Source organism: Triticum urartu, chromosome 2A (genome assembly GCF_056163025.1).
Source record: "Triticum urartu cultivar PI428250 chromosome 2A, HENAU_Tu73, whole genome shotgun sequence".
NCBI lineage: Eukaryota > Viridiplantae > Streptophyta > Magnoliopsida > Poales > Poaceae > Triticum > Triticum urartu.
This window is the reverse complement of record NC_141874.1, coordinates 304,151,904-304,179,128: the sequence shown is the minus strand read 5'-3', so window position 1 is coordinate 304,179,128 and position 27,225 is coordinate 304,151,904.

Genomic DNA, 27,225 nt, shown 5'->3' with positions numbered 1-27,225 from the left:
CCGTCGCGGAAGAACGGGTGTAGATGACGTCAAACTCATCACCGGTGATGGTTCTAACCTTGTACTCACCACTGATCAGGGATATTTGGGATGCCATGGATTTGGGAGGAGGGTTAGGATTAGTGGAACTGTTGTAATGTGAAAGGATGGGACGACTAGGAGCGAGTTGCCATAATGTTAAAGGACATCTGGGGACGAGTAGGAGCAAACTGCTAGCGGTTTTTCGATTGTAAAAATGTTGATTGGGGCGTGCGAAGAGCAGGGTAGTGGCTTGCCTGGTGGATAAATGGATTCATGCACAGTACTATGGGGGCCCAATTAGATGTCATGTCTACTCGATGCCCAATTAAATGGCTTTTGATGTCATGTCAAGCGTCGAGAAAATTACAGGTGATACGAAGCTTTCCATTCTCCCATGATACGGGCTTCCGAGAGCTCTTGGATCTGAGATCGAACAGTTGCATGGCGTGATTCTAGACCTATGGGTGAATATCCTATCCTGGAGGGTTATTTTGCAATTTTTTAGCAACTTAGCATGCGACCATTCGATCTCAGATCAAAGGGCTGGCAGCAGCCCATATCATGGTCGCGCCTACCATGACCGTCGCCTCACTCGCACAGTCGCGCCCTTGGAGATTTAACATGGTGCGTTAGGCTATCTGCTATTGGCATGTCATACGTAGTCATCACTTAGTCACCCATACAACAAGGTTATCTATAAGGTTGGCTATAAGAGTATCTTTTTACTTCTCTCTATCTCTTTCTTTGTAGTATTTATTGCAATTCCGAGGGAGTAACCACTTCCAATGAAATGGTGCTTAGATGAGGTGCTAAGGGCATTAAATGGCTTAGCAACTCAAGTCCCCACTACATAGGTGCTTAGTTTTTTGTTGCTAAGTTTGCTTCATTTAATTAGCTATGGACTTGAAATTGTCTTTTCACCTAGGTACACGCGCTTAGCACCATTTCTTCCTGGGGTCACCAAACTAGTCTCCCTCTTCTCAATTAACTTGCCACATCAGACTTTATGCCTATGTGGCAGGATTAGCACTTGTACGAGCAAGTATAATAATGTGCTATAAGCCCGCTTACATGGGATTTTTGCATATGTGGAGAAACAGGCAAGGAAAAAGTGGAGGATTGGGATCTCATGCAAGAGCCAGCCTCTACATGGTGGAGCATTGGGAGATGCACCTGTATACCATGGAGGTGGTCAGGAATGGGGAGACTCACGCTGGTCGTAGTGCCGCCGTTAAAATGATAATGGTAAGTCAATTCACAGGGCCCCACCTGTCTAGCAGTAACTTGCTGTTAAATCACACAGCCCTACGTTTGCAGCAGCCTACTCCCTCATCTTCTCGCTTCTCTGTCGAACCGACTAGGCAGAACTGCCCCGCCTACTGTGCGGGAAAAGCCCCGCCCTCGACTTTTAAATAGTACAGTATACTAATTTTGTATCCATGGATTGCGCCATGGAGCAAAGCCTCAAGAAAACAGCGGTACACATGTACGGAGTATACAACACGCCCATCGCGTTCGCGTCACACCCCAGACGGTCGGTTGGTCTGGTAGACCGCTCTTCGAATGGAATGCGCATCATACTGTGTTTGCACACACATGTGGGACTGCAATTGAGAACCAACCATAGGCACACTCCCCGGCCCTGCAAATCGGGTGAGTTTATAGAAGAGAGAGACGAGCGATAGTACTAGAGAAGTGTTGTACAGACGTTGGTGCATGGACGATCCCTGCATGACATGAAAGATCAGTTCGTCCATGCATGTGACCAGACTCCATTAGACACAGCTAGATTGGCTATCGTCTACACATCGTGCAGGCTATGTTGTATAGGGTTGTAGTTCTGATGAGAAAACTAAAAAAGGTTTCTTATCTTGTCGCAATATTAGCTGTCATGTGCTTCGGTTAACTGCAAGGGTTAAACAACGATAACTAAGTTCCTCCAAGGCACTAGTCATTGGGGGCACATGCACAAAGAGTACTTAGCTTCCATCTAGGTCAAGCCGACTATGTTAATTTAAGCTTTGATGCTCGTCTAGTTTGTCCGTCGGGATTCAAGTTGTCTCCTTGGGGCAGTGAGGTTATGGTTTCTTGTCATGTGGCTTTTTTCGTGTTATATGTTATAATCTGGTGCTTCAGATAAAAATGACGACAAATGTGCCTCTGGGGCACGTGCATGAAGACTTCTCGACAATCATTGACGAGGTCAGGACGGCTCCGGTACACAAAAGAAAACTACTCCACTATGTAGGTAGGAGCCTCCATGCTTGCTTGCTAGTGTTGCTCTCTTCACACTGTCTCGTCCTCTCCAGATCTAAACACGACAGTTGTGCCCACACTCTCTCTCTCTCTCTGCTCACCGCTGGTCACAGATCCAGCCGGATCCTCACCACCGGGGAAGGTGAGAAGGTGCAATGTTCACACAATCGTCCTCGGCGATGGCTCTTACCCACTACCGGCGCACCCCGATTAGCGTGCCTTGCCGTTCTATCCCAAGCATCGCTGGCTAGGGAGGGCCTCCGACCCCTTCTTCCTCGCTGCCGTTGTGTGGGCTGATCCGGCCTCCCGCCGCCTACCTAGCGACATCCCGGCGACCCTCAGGTATAACTTCCTTCGAAGGCCTTGCTCTACTTCCTGAGCTCCTGATGTCGCTGCATTTGTATCTTTTACTATTTCTTAGGTCCCCTCGTAGATAGGATCGATCGAGACTTTGAAAGCCACCTAAATTTTTACTGTTAAGAGGTAAAACTAGTTCATGCACTCGAATCTAGTACTACATGGTTCAGACAAGGAAGAAAGGGGGTGAGGGTGGGGAAGATTTGTAACATGAATCTAGTACATGTTCGAAAGAGGAAATAATGGGGGGAAAAGTAGTAAAGATTGGATATCAAACTGGTCTCGTGGTCTAATAGGGAAATAAAGGGAAACACAGTACAAACTCAATATAAACCCGATATATTGGTTAAAAAGGAAAGAAAGTGGGGACTGGGGGACAAGTTAACAGAGTAAGTCCAACTCTAGATTTGCTAGCCTCACACAGTATAAGTTGGCTATACCAAACAAAAATGGGACCAACCCAGATATCATGTTCTGATGTTTGTTGCCCCGAGTATGTAATGCCACTAGTAAAATGTAGCAGTCGCACTGTTAAAAGTAAGCACACGTTAAACCAATGTTGTTTGCAATGTAATGCCTCCAGTAATATGAATCAAGGCACTTTTTTTCAATATACACATAATACAAGCTAGGATGATTTGTTAATCTTGTAGTGCTCTATCCACCCATGCTTTTGTTTGCAATTATGGATCACCCTAGCTTGAGTCAATCGAGCTCTACTTTTGTCATTTCGTGAATCTGGGCAGATTGTCTACTTGTTAGCGATTTTGCCGAGGATGTTGTAGTTGATCCGTGCATGCTATGTTATTGTTCCTGCCATTTCTAGCTTGTATTATGTGTATTCTTGATGGGTGTATGCTTAGATTGTCATGAGATGCTCTGTAGTGAGTGCATCGAGCTCGTAAACATGCCTACTTGATATCTGATTTGCATGTTCCAGTTTTTCACTAAGTCTGTGATCTGTTTATGTTTTTTCCATGTTCACATGCTTGCAATTGTATTTTCTGATCCCTTTTGGCTCAAGGTCACTAAGGGACTTTTGTTAAGCTCTTTGAGTAGATCCATTCCATGATTTACTTTGCCATGTTAAGTTCCTGTAGCATATAGTTTTCATGCTCCAAAGTGTGCTACCTGATCTGAAATTCCAGACAAATGTTGATTTCACTAAGTCTGAAATCTATTTACCAATTGCATTTTTGCCATGCTTGTTTGAACCTGTTAATTGATGATTTGGCCGTAGCTCAGTGTTCCACTTTTGTTAAGCATCATGAATGGATCCCTTCCATGTATTTTGTTGCTATGTTTGAGTGTTGTAGCATGTTCATCTTGTTGCATTTAGATGGTCACTTGCTGTATATCGCAGACCGGTGCCATATTTGTTTTGCTTGCCATTTCCAAACCGTGTCTCCGATTCCGGCGATCTTTATATCGTTTTCAAGCAGAATCATCTCACCTTTCCAGTGGAACACTTGGATTTCCAAGTTGAGGCCAGGTTCATTCATTCCTTGTCAAATCTTGCATATGCATCACATTGCATCCCGCATAGCATATCATGTTTGCATCATGTTGTTTGAGCCTTGCACGTGGTTGATTGTGTTCTTGTTGCTTGTTTGTCTTGTTTGGGTAGAGCTGGGAGACGAGTTCGCTAACGAGGAGCCCGTTGAGTTTGCTTTCGAGGATCCAGTCAACTCTGACAACTTTGCAGGCAAGATGATCATACCCTCGAAATCACTTCTATCTTTGCTTTGCTAGATGCTCGCTCTTTTGCTATGCCTATGCTACGATGCCTACCACTTGCTTATCATGCCTCCCAAATTGCCATGTCAAACCTCTAACCCACCATGTCCAAGCAAACCGTTGATTGGCTATGTTACCACTTTTCTCAGCCCCCCTTATAGCGTTGCTAGTTGCAGGTGAAGTTTGGAGACCGTTCCTTGTTGGAACATCATTTACTTGTTGGGATATCATTATATTATCTTGTTATCTTAATGCATCTATATACTTGGTAAAGGGTGGAAGGCTCGGCCTCTCGCCTAGTGTTTTGTTCCACTCTTGCCGCCCTAGTTTCCGTCATATCGGTGTTATGTTCCCGGATTTTGCGTTCCTTACACGGTTGGGTGATAATGGGAACCCCTTGACAGTTCGCCTTGAATAAAGCTTTTCCAGCAATGCCCAACCTTGGTTTTACCATTTTCCACCTAGCCTCTTTTTCCCTTGGGTTTCCGGAGCCCGAGGGTCATCTTATTTAAACCCCCCCGGGCTAGTGCTCCTCTGAGTGTTGGTCCACCTCGTCAGCCGCCGGTGGCCACCAGGGGCAACTCTGGGCTGGCCTACCGGAAGTTTGGACAATCTGAGTGTGCCCTGAGAACGAGATATGTGCAGCTCTTATTGGGATTTGTCGGCACAATTGGGCGGTGTTGCTGGATTTGTTTTAACTTGTCGAAGTGTCTTGTAGAACCGGGATACCGAGTCTGATCGGAATGTCTCGGGAGAAGGTATATCCTTCGTTGACCGTGAGAGCTTGTCATGGGCTAAGTTGGGACCCCCTGTAGGGATTTGAACTTTCTAAAGCCGTGCCCGCGGTTATGGGCATATGGGAATTTGTTAATGTCCGGTTGTAGATAACTTGAACCTTAACTTAATTAAAATGAATCAACTGTGTGAGTTACCGTGATGGTCTCTTCTCGGCGGAGTCCGGGAAGCGAACACGGTGTTGGAGTAATGCTTGCCGCGGGTTGTTCTCTAGTTATTCGATCATGCATTGCCTTCTCTTCTCGCTCTCTTTTGCGAATAGGTTAGCCACCATACATGCTAGTCGCTTGCTGCAGCTCCACATTTTTACCTTACCCTTCCTATAAGCTTAAATAGTCTTGATCGCGAGGGTGCGAGATTGCTGAGTCCCTGTGGCTCACAGTTTACTTCCAAACCAGATTCAGGGCCAGACGACTCCGTTCCAGATGACGCGTTAGAGCTCAAGTGGGAGTTTGACGAGGACTCACACCGTTACTATGTATCTTTCCCTGATGATCAGCAGTGGTGCCCAGTTGGGGTGATCGGGACCGTGTCGCATGTTGGGTTGGTCTTTTATTTTGGCACCGTAGTCGGGCCATGAGTGATTGGATGATGTAATGCTATTTATGTACTTTGATTGACGTGGCGAGTGTAAGCCAACCATGTCCCTTCCCCTTTTATTATCTATATTACATGGGATGTTGTGAAGATTGCCTAACTTGCAACATTGCTTTCAATGCGGTTATGCCTCTAAGTCGTGCCTCGACACGTAGGAGATATAGCCGCATCGAGGGCGTTACAGACAAACACACCAAGGCGGTAAGAAACACATGCATATGGGGGACTTCTCTTGGTGGTTTCGGCTCTCCATTGGTTAAGGCATAGTAACTAGCATCCTTCTTATTGCACTACTTGTATAAACGTGCTTTAACGCACCAATGAAATTATAATAAGAACATTTTACGGCCCTAGCTTATCACTTGTTCTTCTTTTTATTCCTTTGTTGTCTTTTCTTTTTTGGTAAACCCTATCAGGTAGCACCCGTACACTTTGGTACGTTTGATGTTTGCTAGGGGCTTCATAGCACCCCACACTGGGGCAACAAAAGTACGAACACTTTTTATAGTATAGTTCGACACCCCGAATTTAGGATTATATGCATTGGCTCCAAATCTTGTCTTTGGTCAATACTTGGGTTGCCCGGCTCCTGTGCTTGCTACCTTATGTTCCGCTATATCGGCTAAGGTAGTAAAGGGAGAACTACTGCGATTATGCCTTGGTTTATCCAAAGGAGCACCTCAGTAGAGAAAGCCGAAAACTGACTGTCATGATGCGGCGAGAGCCGGTCAGCTGTTCGGAGGTTGTAAATCGTTGGAGATTTCTTCCGCATTACGCGAAGGACCCGTACTTGCCGATCAGACGCTTATAGCACTCTACTTCGGATACTAGGGGTTGCGCCCATGTTTTTATTGTCAAACTCCTATGGCTAAGTGAGGGCGTTAAAGATGCATAGTCTGCTTGCTTGGTTCGTTGCGCTAAACAACTCCTTCAAGGACCATATAATTGGATCAAGATTGTTTAGATTCCATCCCGAACACCTCCGTACTACCTATGTGGGGGCAGAAGCCGACGACTGGTTAACCCTCAGATTTCATACAACATGGACGCACATGAGGTAAAATTTTAAAACATAACAAGCATTATATCACAAACCCACTTTGTTCTATCATACAAAGTAGTAGAAACTTGAATACATTCATTCAAAGATAATATCCTGCGAACACTGCATTGCTACAATGCGAGCCCCTCTAGGACATCTACAAAATAGCGCTCGGATGTGCGGTGCTCCTTGCCCTCCGGCGGCCCCTTGGTCAGCTTGATGGCGTCCATCTTAGCCCACCACATTTTGCAGTGGGCGAAGGCCATGCTCGCACCTTCAATGTAGGTCGATCACTTGACAACGTCCAGCCGAGGACAGGCGTCCACCAGCCGCTTCACGAGTCTGAAGTAGCTGCCGGGCATAGCTTCGGCTGGCCACAGCCGGATTATCAAATCCTTCATGGCCAGTTCAGCCACCCTATGCAGCTCCACCAGCTGTTTCAGCTGATCGGTGAAGGGCACGGGGTGCTCTTGCGCAAGATACTGCGACCAGAACAATTTCTGCGTGGAGCTCCCTTCTTCGGCTCGGAAGAACTCCGTAGCGTCGAACATACTGTGCGGTAGACCTGCGAAGGCTCCTGGACAACTCCGAATTTGGGTTAGTAAGAAATACTTCTTCTTTATATATTTGCTTTGCATACTAAACGCCTTACCCGTTGCGATCTTCCTGGCCTCTTGGATTTCCTGGAGGGCACCCTGGGCTTCTACCCGGGCAGCTTCCACACTTTGATGAGCCTTGGAGAGTTCGGTCTCTCGAGCCGAAACTTCACCCTCCAGGGTCTCGTACTTATTCACCACGTCCTGGAGCTCTTGCTGGACCTCTTTCAGTCAGTCCTTTAGCTTCTTGCGAGCGGCCTGCTCCTTGACAGCTTTCCCCTCGGCTTCGGGCACGACCTCTTTCAGGGCCGCGACCTCGGTCGTCACCCCTACACATATAATGACATGAAGGTCAGTATACATCATTTACTCTTTCCGAATATATAGCGATCCATTTCATACCTTGCTGGTCTTCCAGCTGCTTCCTCACCTGGCCAAGCTCTTCTTTGGCCCGCTCCAGTTTCTACTTTAGTCCGGAGACTTCGGCAGTATGAGAAGATGCGACCAGCAGCGATGCTTGCTTATTCACATCAAACACACTTGGTTAGTTTCCTGCGAAATTTAATTGATCCTCTGTCCGGTTTTTCTTTCCGAACACCAGACAGTGTCTCAAGGGCTACTATCTATGTGGAGATTTTCTTGGCTAAATGCCGCTTACCTCAAAACCTATTAGCAGGCCGCTGCAGGCTTCGGTCAGTCCACTCTTGACGGACTGAACCTTCTCAGTCACCGTACACATAAGGATACTATGTTCTTCCACAATGGAAGCGCCTCGTAGCACTTCCAATTGATTATCCGGCGCCTCTGGTTGGACAGATGTCGCCGGTGGGATGGGCGCGCCTCCTTCTCTTGATGGAGGCTGCTTGTCGGACTACGGGCTGTATGGGTCTCCAGATCCGTGCTCAGAGGGGGGACGAATTGAGTACGGCCCCCATCGTCAGACTCCATGGGGGCTTGTTCCCCCATGTGTCCGGCGGCCAAGGTATCGCCCTCCGGCGCCACCTTGACGGCCTCCCGAGCCTCTCCCTAGTCGGGGAAGGTCCTTCGAGATAGCACCTCGACGTCTCCCTGGGCCTCGGGAGAGTAAGCAGCCGACGGTGTCTCGCTGGCCATCTCCTTTGAGTCCAACGAGCCTTTTGATGAGGATCGTTGGGAACTATCATGGGCCGGACTGCAATAGCATAATTAATCATGCAATACGGTAAAGAGGAAAGGTTAGATTTATGGGTATATACGAGTCTTAGCACTTACGATGTGGCCTGAGGCTTAGTGCGGGGGCGTTGCTCTGGACTGTTGTCGACGTCCCATGCGGAGCTGCCCACGAGTGGGCCTTTCCCCTTCTTGGGCGCCTCCGCCTCCAGAATTGTGTAGGCCGCCCTTTTCTTCCTCCCCCCATCAGGGGGAGAATCTCTCTCCTCTTGCTCCTCCTCATCATCGTCGTCTTCGGCGACGGAGGAATGGGTCTTGCCTTCGGACGTCGCGTCCGAAGCACCCTTGCGGCGGGGGCCACTCCAGACTCCCTTGGCCTTCCCCGTGGCCTTCTTCACCGGCGCCGTGTAGGGTGCCGGCACCAGCATCTTCGCTAAACGTGGAATGACTAGTTCTTCAGGCAACAGAGCCGGACACTGGATCTTCTTCGCCCTATCCATCCAGTCCTGAAGAAGTAATGATAATAATAGCTTAGATATCATCCTTGAAGCAAGAAAGTAGGGGATGCGTTAAAAATAACATACCTCATTGGCGAGGTGGTTGATGTCGTTCCCATGATCCGAATCTATGGCGGGCGGTGTCTCGTTGCCCTTGAAGAGAAACTTCCAGGCATCTTCGTGAGTAGTTTCAAAGAGCCTCTTCAGGGTATGGTTCTTCTTCGGATTGAACTCCCATAGAGGGCGGCTTCGGCTTTGGCACGGGAGAATCCGGCGAACTAGCATCACCTGGATTATATTGACAAGCTTGATGTCCTTGTCCACCATACTTTGAACGCGCGTCTGCAGCGCTATCAACTCATATGGCGAACACCAGTTCACGCTCTTCTTGACCCAGGAGGTGAGTCGCGTAGGAGCGCCGGAGTTAAATTCGGCAGCTGCGGCCCAGTTTGTGCCACGGGGTTCTGTGATGTAGAACCATTGTTTCTGCCATTCCTTGACCGTCTCCACGAAAGTGCGTTTCGGCCAGGAGACATTGGTCAGCTTACTCACCATGGCTCTTCCGCATTCCGCATGCTGGCCATCCACCACCTTCGGCTTCATGTTGAAGACCTTGAGCCACAACCCAAAGTGGGGTTGGATGCGGAGGAACGCCTCACACACGACGATGAATGCCGAGATGTTGAGGAAGGAGTTCGGGAATAGATCATGGAAGTCTATCTCGTAATAATACATCAGCCCACGGACGAAGGGGTGGAGTGGAAACCCCAGCCCGCGGAGGAAATGAGGGATGAATACCACTCTCTCGTTGGGCTTCGGCGTGGGGACGACTTGCCCCTGGGCTAGAAGACGGTGGGCGATTTCCTTCACCAAGTACCTGGCCGCCCGAAGCTCAGTAATGTCTTTCTCCTTGACGGAGGAGACCATCCACTTGCCTTGGCCTCCGGATCCGGACATGGCTGAGTGCTAGCTTGAGTGGGAAGAAGATGAGCACTTGGGCGCTGGAGCTCAAGAGTGGAAGGGCAGAGGAAGAGAGAAGGCGTGTGAGAAGAAAGGGGATTCTTATCTCCTTATATGGGCAGTGAATATTGAATGCCTCCCCACTCGCCTACTCCCAAGGGCTTTGTAAATAGCACGGTTGGGTTACCCACGCCCGTATTGATGAAAATCCCGCAATAAGGGGACACGATCTCTGTTTGGCAAGACGTGCCAATGGCAACCGCGTCTCGAAACATGGAGCGCCAGACAAAAAACGGTTCGAAATTATGACCGGGCAGACATAATGTCATGTTGTAAAAAGTTGTCAGCAGATTGGACTCGCGGATTATTATATTCTCTCTACGGTTGCTTGTGGTGTGTGTGTCATAGATCCAGACACGATCAATATGTCCGAAGACTATCTTGGAGTTCGGAAGGAGGAACCCGCCTTGCAATGCCGAACACAGATCTACGCGTCGGATACCTTGTCATTGAAGCCAGGTTCAGGGGCTACTGAGGGAGTCCTGGACTAAGGGGTCCTCGGGCATCCGGCCTATTAGCCATGGGCCGGACTGATGGGCTATGAAGAACACGAAGACCGAAGACTGCACCCGTGTCCAGATGGGACTCTCATTAGTTGGAAGGCAAGCTTGGCGATCAAATATGTAGATTCCTTTCTTTGTAACCGACCTTGTGTAACCCTAGATCCTTTCGGTGTCTGTTATCATAGCCATACAAGCTAGGCCTCTAGGGTTTAGCCATTACGATCTCGTGGTAGATCAACTCTTGTAATACTCATATTCATCAATATCAATCAAGCATGACGTAGGGTATTACCTCCATAGAGAGGGCCCGAACCTGGGTAAACATCGTGTCCCTTGTCTCCTGTTACCATCGACCTTAGACGCACAGTTCGAGTCCCCCTACCCGAGATCTGCCGGTTTTGACACCGACACACCCCTCACCCAGTGGGGCACTATTGCCACATAGCCCGTGACATCACCTACGACACGGGGAGCCACACTCCCACGATGGCAGTCGGTACGGTCCGCAAGCGGGGGGCCCTACCTGTTCGCGAGCCACCAGAAGGTGGCAAACCCCCAGCAGGTGGCGTCAAGGGCAGGCCGACTCCTAGCAGGAGGCCCTCCCTCCCCTCAAAGTCTGTGCGCCGTTAACCAGATGAGACGGGGTGTGGCTACAGTGAGCGCCCGCCACGAGGCGGGACTGTACCCACCCCCCGACAAAACCTCCATCATAAGTAGCAAGGCTACAGTATAAGGCAATCAGCATGTCCCACAAGTGGCGTGGCCCTACCTATTGGCTGAGTACATGACAGTCGGCGGGACCCACCAAGAGGCAGGCCCCAGCAGCCGGCGGAGAAGCCGACGCCTAGTGACGTTGACGGCCGGGTTCTACACCTGGCTGGATTACCATTGTACCCTTGGGGGTAGGCCTATATAAACCCCCATGCTCACCCATGCAGTGGGTTCAGAACCCCAGCCATTAGACACACACCCATAGAAGGATAAGTTAGGGCCAGCCTTGCTCTTCTTCCTCCTCTAGCCAAAACAGCTCAAGGAGAAATCTTGTAGCTACTCTATTGACGACAGTCATCATGCGGACACCCCGCAGCGCGGGACTAGGGGTGTTATCTCCACGGAGTGCCCCGAACCTAGGTAAGATTCACAGGCGTATGCGGTCTTGCTCACTCTCGCTTCTAGAGCCCGGCGACGTACTCTTGTCACTCTCCATGATAAGCCACCCCCTGGCATATGTCGCTACATATCCCCGATAGGCCTCCTCGGGCTAGCTCCTGAGGAGCGGATATTTCTATGCGAGCCTCACCTCGCGAGGTTCGGGTGATGTGAGCCATGAAAACCAAGTCTAGGCGGGCGCTAGCGGGCGTAGGACAACAGTTTCCTCTTTGGTGCTAAGGAGGGAAGTGCAGACACGGAGTGCCGAGGAATCAGGCAAAGTTTTCCGTTCCCATGCAACAAGACCAAGACCGCCAGGACAGCAGGTCATCCCCGAGCCCACCACGGCGTCACGACCAGAGGCTTTTGCAGGCGAAGACTACATTTGTCAAGATAACATGGACTAGTTGTTTCCCTTCGAATTTGGCCGTTGTGGGATCCCTTGCCGCTTTCATTTGCGAAGAGGACCAATGCCACTATAAGTAGAGCAACACCACCACCGTAGAAGGGATGGGATCGATTCCATCCTCACACCCACTAGGTCACTCGAGCACAAGAACACACCTCCTCCTGAGGTTGTTCTCCCACTGTACTAGTTCATCCTCAGCCCCTTGAGGCCAATCCACCAGAAAGCAGTTGTAGGGTTTTACACCGCAAGGTGGCCCAAACCTTGGTAAACTGTTGTGTCCCATTTCCTTCCTATTCATCGAGCTAGGCCATGAGATTGGCGAGTAGGCAGATGGGGAGGTTGAGTTCTTCACACGCACCATACGGTTCGAATATCTCAAGGGTCTGCGGAGCCCCAAATCCGACATTTGGCGCGCCAGGTAGGGGTGCGTCGGAGTGTCTCTTCCCGCAGTTGATTCGCCATTGTTTAGCCATCCTCATGGCTGACGCTCGTCGAGTTCGTGCTGAGCGCCAGGCCGCCCTTGCCACCCACGTCACCCAGACGGCGCCCGCTGGTGATGGGGCTCCACGCCGCTCCCCGTCACCCGCGGCCAACCCTGCACCGGCCCCGCAACCCACGAGCAGCAGGCTTTGTCAATGTAGCCCTCTGTGCGTCGGGATGGGTGCACCACCACTCCGTCGCTGACCCTGGCAGCCGCGTCATCGTCTCATGCTCGTCACGGGCCAGCGAACGCACAGGCTGCGTTGCTCATGGCACGCGAGCTCCTGCACTATCGCCCCATCGATGACCTGTACGAGGACTGGCTGGACCGCATCGCCGAACTCGTCAGCGCCGCCGGGGATGCCCCTACACTGTCCCGCTCGCTGCCTCCCCCGTCGCCTCTCGCGGGCGACGTGGCTCATGGTGCGCCTCCTCCACCTCCTGACAAGACATCGCCCTCGAGCCAATGACACGCGGCACAAGGCGCCAGCGCATGACGAAGAAAGGTGCCAGGTGGTGCAGCGGCCGCAAGGAGAAACGCGTGCGCTCCCAGCACTGCAAGTGAAGACCGCGCGGCGCCTGTGGTGGTGGCGCACGAGCGCCAAGATCAGGCTCCATCTCCATGGCGGGCTCCCGTGACCATAGTGGGATGATGCGCGTTCACTCTGGAGCTGTGCAGCCTCCTCTATCCAGGGAAGTTCAAGCCCGACCTGCCACCATGCTACGACGACACCCCTGACCCTACCGAGTTCCTGCAGCTCTACGAGCTGAGCATAGAGGCGGACAACGGCGACGAGAAGGTTATGCAAACTGGTTTCCTATGGCCCTCAAGGATGGTGCGTGCTCGTGGCTCCTGAACCTCCCCGCGGGATCTATCTCCTCCTGGGACGAGATGCGAGAGGGTTTCGTTGCCTACTTCCAAGGCACTCGCGACCGCCCATCAATTTCGGGTGACCTGCGTCGCATCAAGGAGCAGACAGGAGAGACCTTGAAGAAGTATATCTAGCGCTTCAAAAGTGTTCGCCTCAAGATCCCCAAGGTGTCGGATGAGGCCATCATCTCGGTGTTCACTGATGGCATCTACAGCGTCAAGATGATGGAGGAGCTCGGCATACACAAGGACTTGTGCACGGCTCTTGAAATGTTCAACATGGCAACCATGTGCGTGAAGGCTGAGGAAGGTCGCCTCTCCCTCCTGGAACTTCCGGGGGCTGACCCAGAAGACAAGAAGACCAAGGCCAAGGATGTGAAGCGCAAGGGACTGGCCATGCTCACGGCCGAACCCGAGATGGAGCGCGGCTGCGACCACCGGGAGTCACCCAAGGGCAACCGTTTGTTCTGCGTCTTCCACAACACCAATGACTGCCAGGAGCTCAGGGCTGTCCGCCTCAGTTGTCGCCTCGAGCACAATGACTGAGGATACGGCCGTGGAGGTGGCCGAGGTGGAGGACGCTAGGACGGCCGCGACTCCCTCAAGGACTGGCGCAATCAGCCTCGTGAGGACAGCTGGCAAGGCCAGCCTCATGAAGGGGCCTGGAGAGATCAACCTCGCGAGGACCGTCCTTAGGGCAATGCTGGCCTTCCTCTGCTGCTGCCACCACTAAGAAGGAATGACGACCACCACCAGGACGAGGGGGCTGGGGGCTTCCAAGAGCCTCAAGCCATTGCTTGCATCTTGGGCAGCGCTTATGCCCCCGCCTCTCATTGCAACTTCAAGAAGTTCACCCGTGAGTTGAACGCGGGCCTCCCCAAGCTTGAGGCGACACGTTCGCTCAGGTGGTCCATGTACACCATCACCTTCAACTCTTCGGACCATATCAAGTGTGCGGTAACTGCCAGTGCCCTCCCGATGCTCTATTCGCCTACCATCAGCAACGTGCTCGTCACCAAGACACTCATCGATGGTGGTGCGGGGCTCAATGTTCTCTCCGTTGAGACGTTCGACCAACTCCAGGTGCCCTATCACCAGCTGTAGCCGACCAAGCCTTTCTCAGGAGTGACCGACGGCTCCATGTAGGATCGAAAGTATGTCTAGAGGGGGGGTGATTAGACTACTTGATCAAATAAAAACTTAACCTTTTCCCAATTTTAGTTCTTGGCAGATTTTAGCTATTATAGGACAAGTCAAGCAATCATCACAAAATTCAAGCAAGCATGCAAAGAGTATATTGGCAGAGGAAAGTAAAGCATGCAACTTGCAAGAATGTAAAGGGAAGGGTTTGGAGAAGTCAAACGCAATTGGAGACGCGGATGTTTTTCCCGTGGTTCGGATAGGTGGTGCTATCCTACATCCACGTTGATGGAGACTTCAACCCACAAAGGGTAACGGTTGCGCGAGTCCACGGAGGGCTCCACCCACAAAGGGTAACGGTTGCGCGAGTCCACAAAGGGCTCCACCCATGAAGGGTCCACGAAGAAGCAACCACCCACAAAGGGTCCACGAAGAAGCAACCTTGTCTATCCCACCATGGCCATCGCCCACACAGGACTTGCCTCACTAGCGGTAGATCTTCACGAAGTAGGCGATCTCCTTGCCCTTACAAACTCCTTGGTTCAACTCCACAATCTTGTCGGAGGCTCCCAAGTGACACCTAGCCAATCTAGGAGACACCACTCTCCAAGAAGTAACAAATGGTGTGTAGGTAATAAACTCCTTGCTCTTGTGCTTCAAATGATAGTCTCCCCAACACTCAACTCTCTCTCATAGGATTTGGATTTCGTGGAAAGAAGATTTGAGTGGAAAGCAACTTGGGAAGGCTAGAGATCAAGATTCATATGGTAGGAATGGAATATCTTGGTCTCAACACATGAGTAGGTGGTTCTCTCTCAGAACATATGAGTAGGAATTGTGTATGTGTTCTGATAGCTCTCTCCACGAATGAAGAGGAGGTGGAGGGGTATATATAGCCTCCACACAAAATCCAACCGTTACACACAGTTTTCCAATCTCGGTGGGACCGAATCAACAAACTCGGTTGGACCGAAAATGTAAACGTAGTGACCGTTAGAGATTTTCAGTGGGACTGATATGCAACTCGGTAGGACCGATATGGTTAGGGTTTGGGCATAACGTAATCTCGGTGAGACCGATTACACAAACTCGGTGAGTCCGAATTTGGTGATTAGCTAACCAGAGAGTTGGTCAGGCAAACTCGGTGGGACCGATTTGCTCTTTCAGTGAGACCGAAAAGTTACAAAAAGGAAACACTGAATTTACATTGCAATCTCGGTGGGACCGATCCGCTCTTTCGGTGAGACCGAAAAGTTACGAAAGGGAAACAGAGAGTTTGCAATCCCATCTCGGTGAGACCGAGATCCCTATCAGTAGAACCGAATTGCTACGGTTTGGCAGTGGCTTATGACAAGTGAAACTCGGTGGCGCCGAATAGGAAGAATCGGTAGGACCGAGTTTGGCTTAGGGTTTAGGTCATATGTGGATATGGGAAAGTAGTTGAGGGTTTTGGAGCATATCACTAAGCACATGAAGCAAGAGGCTCATTAAGCAACACCTCATCCCTCCTTGATAGTATTGGCTTTTCCTAAAGACTCAATGTGATCTTGGATCACTAAAATATAAAATGAAGAGTCTTAAGCTTTTGAGCTTGAGCCAATCCTTTGTCCTTAGCATTTTGAGGGTTCCACTTTCACATCCATGCCATGCCAATCATTGAGCTTTCCTGAAATAATCATCTTGGAATAGCATTAGCTCAATGAGCTATGTTGTTATGAATTACCAAAACCACCTAGAGATAGTTGCACTTTCACTCCACCACCCCGATAGGGCAGATCTGCCTCCCTGCCACCTTCGACAAAGCGCGACAACTACCAGACTGAGCTCATTGACTTCTACGCCACCCACATTCGCCTCCCGTACAACACCATCCTCGGCTACCCGGCCCTGGCCAAGTTCATGGCTGTGACCCACCATGACTACAATGTCCTCAAGATGTCAGGAAACTGTGGCGTCATCCCAGTCGCCTGCGAGGATAAGTACGCGTTGTGCCCTCTCAAGTGCGCCTACCAGGCTGCGGCGGTCGAGGACCTAGATGACGAGGGTGTTGTCTACCCTCCTGAGGATGTCCCCAAGAAGAAGCAGCTGCTCGCCAAGGATCTCAGGACGGTGCGGTGTCCAACAGCGCTGCCTCAAGCCCTGCGCCCACAGACGGGGAGCCTCACTCTCTCACATAGGAAGGCGCGCCCGGCGCCCCTCTAAGGTTGGGCTCGTGTCTCTCCCCTGGAGGGCCTCTGACCTTGCCAGCGTCACGAGGGAGGCGCTCAAGCACCATGTGGAGGCGTGCTTCAACGCGCACTTCCGTGAGGAAAGCACATGGCGTGAGGCGCCAGGCGCTCTGGAGTTCATCACCAAGGCAATCAAGGAGCTTCAGGAGGCAAGATCTATGCGAGGTGACCATCTTCTACCACCCAGCGTAACTCCCTGCCCCGGCGAGGACAGTGAGCTAGGTGCTTGCGTCAACATCCCTAGGCTCAATAGGGACATGTCTCAGGAGCTCTTCTGGTTGTCCCATGTTGGCCGGTGCGAGGCCCCCCCTCACACCTACGTTCGCGTCCCTTTCGGTTTGCCAAACAGGGTTGTCGTGCATCAGCGCCACATGCGAGGTGTCCTGGCGGCTCGTGAGGACAGGCACGAGGTGATCCTATCATAGGTGGTGACGGATCCTCGCGAGCCCCCGGGCCTCCAGAGCCCCGTGAGGTTCAGGGCCTGGGCGACTCATGAGGAGTGACTTCTGTAGCACACGTCTTCGGCTACTCCAACACCTCTTCAGCAACGGTGTCAGGTGAAACTTTTCTGGTTTGTTCAGTTGGGGGCGCCCCTCGGGCTGCATTATCCCCAAGCCGCGTGGGTCCGTCCCTGCGGCATGTATCCTTCTTGCATCTATCAGAACTGGCTTTACCCCATCCACCCGTTGCTTTATGATTACCACCTAGCTGTCTGGTGCTTCGATGCCATGAACGTCGTACGCCCATGCAAACCCACCCTCGACCGCCTCATCATTAAGGACTGGCACAGAGTTTGTGCTCGGGTCCATTCCTGTAGCATCGCCAAACCCAAGTGGCTGAGCTCTGGCTCGCAGGCTAGCTCCCGTGCAGGTCACCTCCCATGGTCCTTGGTGCCTTGTTCTCGCATGAGCTAATCGATGGTGGATAAGTTAAGGCGCGCGACCCGGTGCCTCGCCACCACGGGAGCCACGCGTCGGTTGTCTTTCTTCAGGACTTTTGCATGAGAAGACTGGGCACGGCGTCTGTGCTTGGGTCCGCCCCTGCAGTGTCGACAAACCCAACGGCTAAGCTCTGTCTGGTAGGCCGGCCCTGTTCATGTCACCTCCTGGTGTCTTTGGTGTTTGGCCTTCTCATGCGATAACCTCAGGTGATTCAGTCGGTGCAGGTTGCCTAACCATCTCGTAGGACTATCACAAGTGTTCCAAATCAAATTCAGGTGCAACCCGCCATGAGGTAGGGCCTCGTGAGTCCCGCGCTGGCTCACAAGTGCCCATACACACCTCCTCTAGCCTTGCCGTGCAAGCCACGTGTCAGGGCGGGGCTGTACACGCCCCGGAGTCTCCCGTCAGAGGGAGCTCCCACCCATGTACCTATGGAAGCACCATGCTTCGTGCTGGCAGAAGACACTGTCAAGGAGCGGCTATGCCCGTGCGGCCATGCTCCGCATTGGTGATAAACATCTAGGGGCAACCTAACGGCTGCACTAACCTCAGGAGAGGCACTAGGCTCGCTGTTGAGCCTCATTGCGCCACTTTTCCCTCGGGAGAGTCGAGCGAGGGAGCTGGCCACAGGGGCTATGCTCAGGTCACGCCTGGCATACGCCACCTCACCAGGTCCATCGGACTTGGTCTTCGCACACCCCTCCCGAGCGAGAGCCCGGCGAGGAAAGGTATGGAGGTTTGTTCGTATGTCAAGGGGGACCCCTAGGCATCGCGACCCAGGGGCCTAACTGGTCACGTAGCCCATCACCCCTCGTCCTGGTGATCCGAACGCCCCAATGGCAGTTGAGGTATCCGTAGGGCCGGGCCCTACCGACGAAGAACTCTAAAAAACCACACTCGCGTCTCCTTCCTGAGGGATTTTTGTACGTCAAGGGGGACTCCTGAGCATCGCGACTCAGGAGCCTAACTAGTCACATAGCCCCTCACCCCTTGGTCTCATCCTGGTGATCCGGACGACCCAGCGGCGGCTAAGGTATGCGCGGGGCCGGGCCCTGCCGACGCAGAGCACTAAAGAAAACGGAAAGGAAATCGCATAACCCTAGCAGATTATTACAAAACATAATATCTCTTAAAGTTCCAAGCATAAGTTAGTACGCCTCCATGAGGCATGATACATGTTGCAGGATAAGCAAAGGGGGAAGCGCCACTCTCGAGCCTCTTCCTCAGCCTTGGATGCCACCGTCACCCCCTCGGGGACCCCAATGTCAACAACATCACCATCGTCCTTGCCATCAACCATAGTCATGGGGCCGACGGCGAGGAACTTCCGCAGCAGGGCCTCCACCTGACCCTTCACGGCTTCGGCAGGGTGGTGTAAAGCTCAGGGTCCACGGGCTCGAGCAAGGCACTAGGGTCGAAGCCGCGGTCCCGAAGAGAGAGCTGGCTGAAGACGCACATCGCGGCTGAGGTGGAAAGTGCGTGTGCCTCTCCCTCCACCATGGCACCCACTCTGACAACGATGCCCTCGAGCACGGTGGCGAGCTTGAGGAGCATCCCGGTGTCACCAGTGGCATCTCGTACCCGCTTCCGTAAAGATATTGTAGTGCCTTACGGGACCTCAGCTCGAGGGATTCGAAGGCGCTGCACCCCATGGCGGCCTCATCTTCAGCTGCGGCAAGGAGTTTCTCCCTGGCCTCCAGCCAGGCTTCGTCCTTGGAGACGAGCTTGGTGTGGGCTTCCTGGGCCATCTCCACCTCCTCCTTCAGCTTTCCAAGGCGACCGTGCTCCGTGGCCTATTCCCAGGCTGCCTGCTCCAGCACGACGTCATGGTCGGCGATCGCAGCCTCCGGGGACTTCAGCTACTCCTCCTTCTCCTTGAGCTGGCAGGAGCGGGTGGCCTACTAGTTGCAGAGGGATTTCAGCTCAGCCTCCGCCTTACGGCAGCGCTCCTCGGCGGCCTTTGCGTCCTTCAACACGACGTCGCGAGCGGATGCGGCTACGCCGGCCACCTTCCGGCCCTCCTCTGCGGCCGCCTTGGCCAGGCCCCAGGCCGCCCTGATGGACGAGTTGGCCTGGAGCCACCCCGAGACCAGCTCCAGGCGCCCCGACGCCCTGCGCCGTTCGGGGCCTCGAAGATCCTCTCGAAGCCGGTCCATCACGGAGAGGGCCTCCTCCAGAGCATCGGCCATGGAAGAAGAACCACAACCCGCCAGCATGGTGGCTGGGGGAGGAGACGGCGCTGGCGTCAAGACTGGTGAGATAGCAGCAGCAAGGATGGCCGGGTGCTCCGGAGCAATCGGGTCGTTACTGGGCGCGTTGAAGGGGAGCGCCTCCGGAGTCGTCTTGGCCGTAGGGACAGGCTTCTCATGAGGCTGGGCCCTAGAGCCTTGAGAGGACAACCCTGTAGTAGGAGGATGCGAGGCATCCTCGTCTTTCCGGGCCAGACTCTCCGAGGCTGCGGCAGGCCGCTTCGCCTCGGAGGCCCGAGCATCCTCCTTTTTCCTCTTCGCCGCTGACGCCAGCCTGGTCATCAAGACGAAAAAATTGGGTGCTGCTTCAAGAGCAGGAAGCAAGACAAGGTGATGCACTTAATGGTCCTCGGTGACGTAATCCCTCTTCCCGCCCAGGATCGCGGTGCCCCGTAGCCTCCTGGGCACAGGCTTCACCACATCATCAGGGGTGGACAAGCGTGCGGTCGGCTCTGCAACGGCAGCGGCCGGCGACGAGGAGGAGGCGCCTCCCCGGGGAAGCAACACCGTAATGTCCTTCTTTGTGGTCCCCTGCCTCAGCCTCTTCAGAGGGGTGCTCCCGGACCTCGTGGTGACCCCGGTGGAGCGCGGCGACCCCTCGGCCAGGCGCTCACCAGCGTCGTCATCATCAGAGAAGGCACAGAGGAGTTCGCTTTGCCGCGGGGGAGAGGTCTCCCCCACCTCCTCCAAGATTGCCTCTGAGTCCACCTTCTCCTCCTCCTCGGACTCGTCGGAGGACACCGGCACCGGGGAACCAAGGGGCTGGGAAGGCTTCAGCGGCACGAGCCACGTCTCGTTGAAGACATGCATGACGGCAGCCACCTTCTCCCCGTAGTCGTGGCGGTACAACGAAAGATGGGTTTCTGGGGGGGGCCACCCTGGTCCTTCTCAAGCAAGGTGTGCACGGCCTTGCTCAGCTCCTCATCAGACAGGTCGTCCGGGCATAGCCGAAGGTCGTCTTCTGCGCCCTTGAAGCTGCACAGAGGGAACGAGTGTTCTTGGAGCGTTGTCAGGCGCTACGTCAGGAACTCCTTGACGAGCATGGCCCCTGTCAGCTTCTTCGCCCACAGGTCGGCCGTCATCTTCTCCAGCAATCGCTCCGCCCGGGGGTCAGTGAGCTTCTCATGAACCCATCGATCTAGTGGCGCCGGCGTCACGGTTGGCAGCTCTAGCCGGGTGTGGGAGTGTCGGGCGTCCATGAAGATCCACTTATGCCGAAAGCCCACGACCTTCTTCCCGGTCCTCGAGATCACGTTGCTGCCATTGGCAGCAACAACGCTGGTACATCCGGAGCACAGGGTGCCGCCCATCCAGAGGTAGAAGAAGTGGCGGAAGAGCGCGGCGGAGGGCATCACCCCCACAAACGCCTCGCACTAGAAGGCGAAGTTCGACAGGAGGAGGACAGAGTTAGGATGAAGATGAAGGGATTTGGTAATGGTTGAGAATGGCGGAGAAGAAATTGGAGAAAGGGGGAACGAGCACCGCGAAGATGATGTGCAAAAAGAAAGGGTAAAAGGTCTCCGTCTTGGCGCCGCCAGCCCAGAGTGATGTTTCTCCTCCCTCGTTGCCGCCGCTTGCAGTCAAAGGGAGCACGGAAGCGAGGTGCTTCTCCTTGGCAACACTGGACGTGCTCAGGGCAGGCTCGCACAAGGAGGCTGAGCGCGTGGTAGGGGCTGATGACTTCTCCTTGTCGTTGGCCATCGGCGGTGGGCTCAGGGAAAGGATTCAGCAGATCTGGGGGTGCACAACGCAGGGAAAGAAGGGGATCTAGAGAAAGATGAAGGGAAGGCAATGAAGCCTCAGCGGCAGTCGCCAGCCTTATTGTCAGTCGGGGACAGTTGGCGAGGCCACTAGGGAAGCGGAGACACCCACGTCCCATCAAGAGCCATGCGTCGACCAAGGCCACAGGCAGTTAGGGCCCACGATGCTCCGGACCTGCCCTTGGGCTTTGTCTCAAAGCGAAGTCCGAGCGCGCCTTCGGCCCGGGGGCTATTGTCGGCGTTCTGGGAACGGGGGTACCCAAACTTGCCTGCATGCGGCCCACGGCGTGGCTCTATCAGCGGCCTGGTATGGCCCATCTTCAGCACCAACAACTCAAGAATCTCGCGAGGGGCCAAGCCTCGTGAGGTGGGGGACATCAAGACCTCTAGAAGGAGCAGTCTCCTCAGGATGGCTCCTAAGGAGCGGGGATTTCTATGCAAGCCCTCACCTCATGAGGTTCGCATGATGCAAGCCATGACGACCAAGGCCAGGCGGGCGCCAGCGAGTGTAGGACAACAGTTTCCTCTTTGGTGCTAAGGAGGCAAGTGCATGCGCGGAGTGCTGAGGAATTGGCAAAATCTTTCCATTCCCATGCAACAAGACCAAGACCGCCAGGACGGCAGGAAGGAGGTCATCACCAAGCCCACCATGGCATCACCACCAGAGCCTTTTGTAGGAGAAGACTACTTTTGTCAGGATAACATGTACTAGTTGTCTCCCTTCGAATTTGGCCATTGTGGGATCCCTTCCCGGCTTCGTTTGGGAAGAGGACCAAGGCCACTATAAGTAGAGTAGCACCACCACCATAGAAGGGAAGGGATTGATTCTATCCTCACACCCTCCAGCTCACTTGAGCAAAACAACACACCTCGCCTGAGGTTGTTGTCCCACTGTACTAGTTCATCCTCAGCCCCTCGAGGCCAATCCACCATAAAGCAGGAGTAGGCTTTTACACCGCAAGGTGGCCCAAACTTGGGTAAACTGATGTGTCCCATTTCCTTCATGTTCATCGAGCTAGGCTATGAGATTGGCGAGTAGGTTGACTGGGGAAGTTGAGTTCTTCGCACGGACCATAGAGTTCGAATCTCTCAAGGGTCTACGGTGCCCAAAATCCGACCACAGGTTCCACCGACAGACATGCAACTAGTTTTGCATAAAGGTGGCTGGCAGGTGTCTGTTTCTCCTACTTTAGTTGAATCGAATTTGACTACGGCCGGTCCTTAAAGAAGGTTAAAATAGCAAACTTGATGAAATACCGTTGTGGTTTGATGCGTAGGTAAGAACGGTTCTTGCTAGAAGCCCGTAGCAGCCACGTAAAACTTACAACAACAAAGTAGAGGAGGTCTAACTTGTTTTTTATGGCATGTTGTGATGTGATATGGTCAAGATATGATCTGATATATGTTGATGTATGAGATGATCATGTTTTGTAATATCGATAACCAGCAGGAGCCTTAGGGTTGTCTCTTTATTGTATGAAGTGCAAGCGCCATGTAATTGCTTTCCTTTATCACTATGCGTTAGGGGTAGTTGTAGAAGCAATAGTTGGCGTGACGACCTCGATGCAATGACGCAACGATGGAGATCTAGGTGTTGAGCCGGTGACGATGGACATCATGATGATGCTTTGGAGATGGAGATCAAAAGCACAAGATGATGATGAACACATCATGTCACATATTTTGATTGCATGTGATGTTTATCTTTTATGCATCCTATTTTGCTTCTTATGATGGTAGCATTATAAGATGATCCCTTAACTAAATTTCATGGTAAAAGTGTTCTCCCGTAGTATGCACCGTTGCTACAGTTCATCGTGTTGAGACACCATGTGATGATCGGGTGTGATAGACTTTAAGTTCACATACAACGGGTGCAAGACAGTCTTGCACATCTGGAATACTCAGGTTAGACTTGACAAGCCTGGCATGTATTGTCAGGACCCCGATTCCAAGTCACATCGATCTAGCCGGTAACACCTCATATCACTTTGCGGCCTCACGCACGGCATCCCCACGGGTGTCGCCTTACCATGGCCCGGGACTGTTTGCGCCTTTTGGCTCACGTACATGATAGTGTCGCTAGCAACCATATGACAGAGAACCCGGGCCGACATGGCTAGTCATGAACCCAAAGCGGCACCAACCTATGGGGACAGGCATACATGAATCACATCGAGCATGTCGGTCAGCAGCGTGTGAATCCGGGCTGTAGCACTGGGCTAACACGACTTCGGGAACCTGGGCTGTAGCAGGCTAGGCAGGACTCCAGATGTCACCGCGTGACATTTCCCCGAAGGGACAGACACAAGAACGAAGTGAAACACATGCCGGCCAGTCAAGTGTCCTGAGCAGTAGTACTGGGCTAGCAGGACTCCGGTGAACCGGGCTGTAGCGGACTACTATGGCTCATGGAAGCACTAGACTACATTTCCCCATAAGAGAGGCTGCCAAGGATAAACAACTAGATTGTCGAATCCCACACATACCAAGCATTTCAATCATACACACAATATGCTCGATATGTGTAAATACAACATGGCATCACAACATAACTCTACAACTCAAGTATTTATTCCTTAGGCTCCGAGGAGCGAGATATCACAAACATGGGTCTCATGACCCAACAATCACAACATACAAATCAAGCACATGCGGAAGCTTAACATGTCTGAGTACAGACATCTACAAATGGAAAAAAGGCTAAGAAGCCTGACTATCTACCAGATCCTGCCGAGGGCACAAGATCATAGCTGAGGTATCAAGCTAAATGTCGAAGTCCCCGTGGAACTACTAGCGAGACTGAAGTCTCTCTCTGCAAAACATAAATTAAGCAAACGTGAGTACAAAGGTACTCAGCAAGACTTACATCAGAACTAGCTACATATGCATCGGTATCAACAAGGGTGGGTGGTGGAGTTTAACTGTAGCAAGCCAGCTTTCACTCAGTGGCTAACCTGAACTACGACTGTAAGCAACTCTTTTGAGGTGGCGCACACGAGTCCACATATTCACCAATCAATACACTACTATGGATCTGCTCTTGTCTACCTACGAGAACGCCATCCGTAGCACTCATGCTTATCTTGCGCATTTTAGAGTATCCACTTTCAAGTTATCTATGAACTATGCAAGGGGTCCAAGTTTCCATATCCGAGGAATCCGGCTATTCGAATAGATAAGGATAACCCTGCAGGGGTGTACTACTTCACACACGCTCCCACCACTTACCGTCGTTTACACGACATGTACTCGGCAACCTTCAAGCGGAAGCCCAACGAGGGTGTCAGCCACGGCCTACCTAAACACTTAAGTCTCTAGTCCAGGTTTATCGCCTATCCAGGTTCCATCCGCAGGGAGTCCGGCCAAGGTTTCCACATACGGCCCCGAACGATGTGAATAGGGTTCCCGAGACACCAAACGGGCGCCCGGTACACCGTGCCACGGTGTATCTACCGCATCATAGCCCACCCCTAGGGTCAGCGCTACGCACGGCCACCAACACATAACCTACAAACACCAGAAACTAGTTGCAACTCCTGGACAGAGTACTGGGGTGATTAAGAAGCCGAGAGGGTCAATTAAGGATCCCAATGAGTGGTAGTAGTTGTTCATGGATCACAGACACAGAACTCAGTTCCTGAGGATGATTTCAATGAGACAACCCACCATGTACTCCTACATGGCCTCTCACCGCTACCTTTACCAAAACGTGTTCACACACTTAGCTCACACATAGTAGGACATGTTCACACACCTCCGATTCATTCCCGATGAATCAGACCTGACACAACTCTATGCAATAGCAGGCATGACAAACAAGCATGAATGAGTAGGCACATCAGGGCTCAAACAACTCCTACTCATGCTAGTGGGTTTCATCTATTTACTGTGGCAATGACAGGTCATGCAGAGGAAAGGGGTTCAACTACCGCAACATGTAACAGTAGAATCGTTGTTGTCCTAATGCAGTAAAAGAGAGCAGGAGCGAGAGAGTGGGATTGTATCGGAATGAACAAGGGGGTTTTGCTTGCTTGGCACTTCTGAAGATAATAAAACTCTTCATCGGTGTCATCGAACTCATCGTCGAAACCACGTCTATCGAGAGGGGACAAATACCAGCAACAGAGAAGGAAACACAATCAATGCAATGCAACAATATGATGCATGAATGTGACATGTCAATATGAATGTGTTTTGACTTATGCATACTAGGACAGGTTGAGTTGAACCCATTTGAATCAAAGATTCAAATGTAAGCTCATGTATAAAGTCATAATGGTGCATTATCTTGTTTGATATAAACAGAAAGGTTAGGTTGCTTTAACATGCATGAAACTAGTACAGATGGATAGATTGGATTTTTCTAATCATTTTTCATATATAACTTGTTTGATTTGGAGCTACAATTGATTTTCTATGATTTTTAGAAGTTTGTAATATTTTCTGGAATTTCCTGAATAATAATAAGTCCAGGAAAAAGTTATTGCGTCAGCATTGCGTCATGCTGACCTCAGCAAGTCAACAGCAGCGGTCTAGGTCAAACCTGACAGTGGGTCCCGCGTGTCAGTGTCATTAGTTTTAACTAATTATAATTAGTACTAACCCTAGATTAATTAGCCGGCTGGGCCCCACCCGTCATTGACCCAGGGGGGTCAAATTGGGCCCACCCTTGGTCAAACGGGGTCAAACTCGCCGGACTTGGTCCACGGCTCGTCGCCGGCGACGACAGAGACGACAGAGCGGCTCGGGAATGCTCTACAGGGCACGGTTTTGAACGTGGTTTGTTGCTACGGCTTGCTGGTGCTCTCGCGCATCTAGTGGTGGCAGCGGTAGCAGCTGGGATGGCCTAGGTTGACGGCGACGACGACTTGTGCGGCGGCCGGCGTTCGGCCAACGACGGGTTGGTTGCTACGGGGCGCTAGGGGGATAAACTGGCAGGTGCTACGTGCTCCTGGGGGTTCACCGAGCACGGTGACGCGCTTAGGCGCGGGCTGCGGTGACCTTGGCCACGGCGGTGAAGAACCATGGCGGCGGTGAGCTTTCGGCTCCGGTGGACACCGGGGCTAGAGGAGGAGAACGACGGTGGGGAGAGAGGGGTTCGGTAGAGGAGCTCACGGCGGGGTCGTCGGTGATCTCAGCGTGCTCGGGGATGGCCTGGTGACGACGAATCGGTCGATGACGACCGTCGGTGCAGAGGCGAAGATGGCGTCGACGACGGCGCTCCAGGGCGTCCGGCGTCATGTGGCTCGGCGGAGAGGACCAGGGCGTCACGGCGGAGCTCGGGGGCGTGTCGGAGAGGCTCAGAGATGGCTGTGGCCGTGGGGGAGCTCGTCGACGGTGACGGCTGCGTTCGGTCGCACTCGTGGAAGGGACTAGAGGGTGAAGGAGAGAGCAGAGAGTGAGGGAGAGGAGCGAGGGGCCATGG